This window comes from Nanorana parkeri, unplaced genomic scaffold (assembly GCF_000935625.1).
Source record: "Nanorana parkeri isolate BGI_ZX_2015 unplaced genomic scaffold, ASM93562v1 scaffold2322, whole genome shotgun sequence".
Taxonomy (NCBI): Eukaryota; Metazoa; Chordata; class Amphibia; order Anura; family Dicroglossidae; genus Nanorana; species Nanorana parkeri.
Window position 1 is genome coordinate 124,321 of NW_017308590.1, and position 2,818 is coordinate 127,138.

Below are 2,818 nucleotides of genomic sequence, written 5' to 3' on the forward strand. Positions count from 1 at the left end.
ATTGAATGTTCACCGAGCTCAGTAAATACGGCGATGCTGCGATCACTTTAATTATATGCACAAAAAATGCTGTTTCGGGTTTTTTGCACAATTGTGTATTTAAAATTAACACAAATTCGCCATAATAACTGCGCTGAGTGACCATTCACATTGCAACGTGAGCAGTCTCTGTTGTCTATATTGAAAATGTTTTACACACCTGCTGATTACCTATACAACACTATACACACTATACACAACATAAACACTATACACACTGTACACAACATAAACACTATACACAATATACACACTATACACAACATAAACACTATACACAATATACACACTATACACAACATAAACACTATACACAATATACACAATATACACAACATAAACACTATACACAATATACACACTATACACAATATACACAATATACACACTATACACACTATACACAATATACACACTATATACAATATACACAATATATACAATATGCACAACATAAACACTATACACACTATACACAATATAAACAATATATATGCTACACTATAAACAATATACACAATTTATACATGATACATGCAATACATAATATATACAATAGACACAATATACACCATGTATATAATATACACGCTATACACAATATACATACAATATATATAATATACACAATATACAACCTGATAATTTGCAGCAACCACAACTACAAAACACACACCGGATGTTATACATTCCAGAAAATATATCTTACAACTAACACACACGTCTGCTCACAACACCTGAAGTACACTGTCACACAATATTCAACCTTCTGGAGTTTATATTAGAAGCAAGCTTTTGGTTTATACAATAAAGCTACACAAACTGTTAATATACAACCTTCTACACTTATATCTACACAATGCAACCACGCAAACTGTTAAACAATAAAAATGGCTTCTACACTGTATAATATGCAAAATATACAAATTGTAACACAATTTACAACCTCCAACACTTTGCTGTATAACATGCAACTATACAAACTGTAACACAATATACAGCCATCTACAATTCACTGTATACAGTGTAAATACACATTTTTACACATACTTCTCTGTATAGAATGCAACTACACAAACTGTTATATAATGTAACATTTCTACAATACATAACACAATTAATTACACAGTATGCAAACTTCTACAAATCACACTACTAGCATTCCTAACAACTGAAACATTTCAACAACTACACAAGCTGTTACACAGTGAACAAACATTTACTTTTCAGTTCCTGCCATGCAAGTACACAACTAGTTATAGAATGCACAACATTCTACACTACTAATCATAAAAGACAGATACACAAATTGTTACACAATATACAACCTTCTACACTTTGATGTAAAAATCCAATCACACAAACTGTTATACAATGTACAATCTTCTTCAAATCTATGTATACAACTAGTTATAGAATACACAACATTCCACGCTACAGATAATAATATACAGATACACAAATTGTTAGACAATACACAACCTTCTAAACGTTGATGTAAAAAAAGACACAAACTGTTATACAATGTACAATCTTCTACAAATCTCTGTGTACAACACAACTAGTTACACAGTGTACACCCTTGTACACGTCATACTACTGGCATGCCTCTGGTTTAAACTACACGAACTGTTACACAGCAAACAAACCTCTACACTTCACACAATGCAAGTACACAACTAGTTATAGAATACACAACATTCTACTGTACAAGTCATACAATGCAGATACACAAATTGTTACACTATATACAACCTTCTACAAATGCAACCACACAAACTGTAATAAAATAGCTTCTACACTTCGCTGTATATAACATCCAACTATACAAACTGTAACACAATATACAATCTTCTACTCTTCTCTGTATACAAATATTTTTACACACACTTCTACACTGCACTTTAGGCAATTCAACTGCTTACACACACCGAGGCACCTGCACTGTACAAAGCTTTCAATGTGCTGCTACAAAACTACACAACCTGCAACTGCGCACAGCCGCCGACACCGAGCTGAGTGACAGGGCAGACAGTTCACATTGCACGGTGACCCCGGACACACTTTGTGATCTATAATGTGTCACTCGGTGCGCGCAGCTCCACAATTCACCGACAACAACGAAAAAGTGCACGAAAACATCCTTCCGATAGGAACAACAACAATAAATCATCTCGATGCGCGTTAAATAAAACAAATAATAACAGAAACAATTTATACATCGGATTTAGTTGGAAATAAAAATTAAATAAAAAATCTTCAAAATTGCAGAGTGAAAAATAAGAACCCCGAGTGCAGGTTCGGGGTCCAAAAGCAGCCCCAGAGGCGGAGGGCAGTTACCTCCAGAGCCGGTGTGTGTCCGGGGACCCTCCTGATGGGGCAATTTCTCCATTGTGCCCCCAGAAATGCCCCTCCGAGCCGCCTGCACCCTCTGTGCTATAGCAGCAGCCAGCGAATTAATGAGCGCCGACGCTCCATGCTCGCTTCTTTTATTTCAGCTAAACAGATGAAAATGTATGCTAATTTAAATCAAGCTTAACCTGGGAGCACCCGCAATATATTTCATGGAATTTCCAAACCAATAAGCGCTCTGGTGCTCCTTCTATAAGTGCAAATATAATTAGTTGTCGGCTCACCTCCCAATTCTGCAGGAAAAGGTCATTTGTGAACCGACAGAGACGAGGAGCGGCGGCAGAACCGGAGAGACGCGGAGCGGCGCGGGGGGATCCGCCAAAGCGGAGATTTATTCGGTGCAATTCGCGGCTTTTCGGCTAAATGT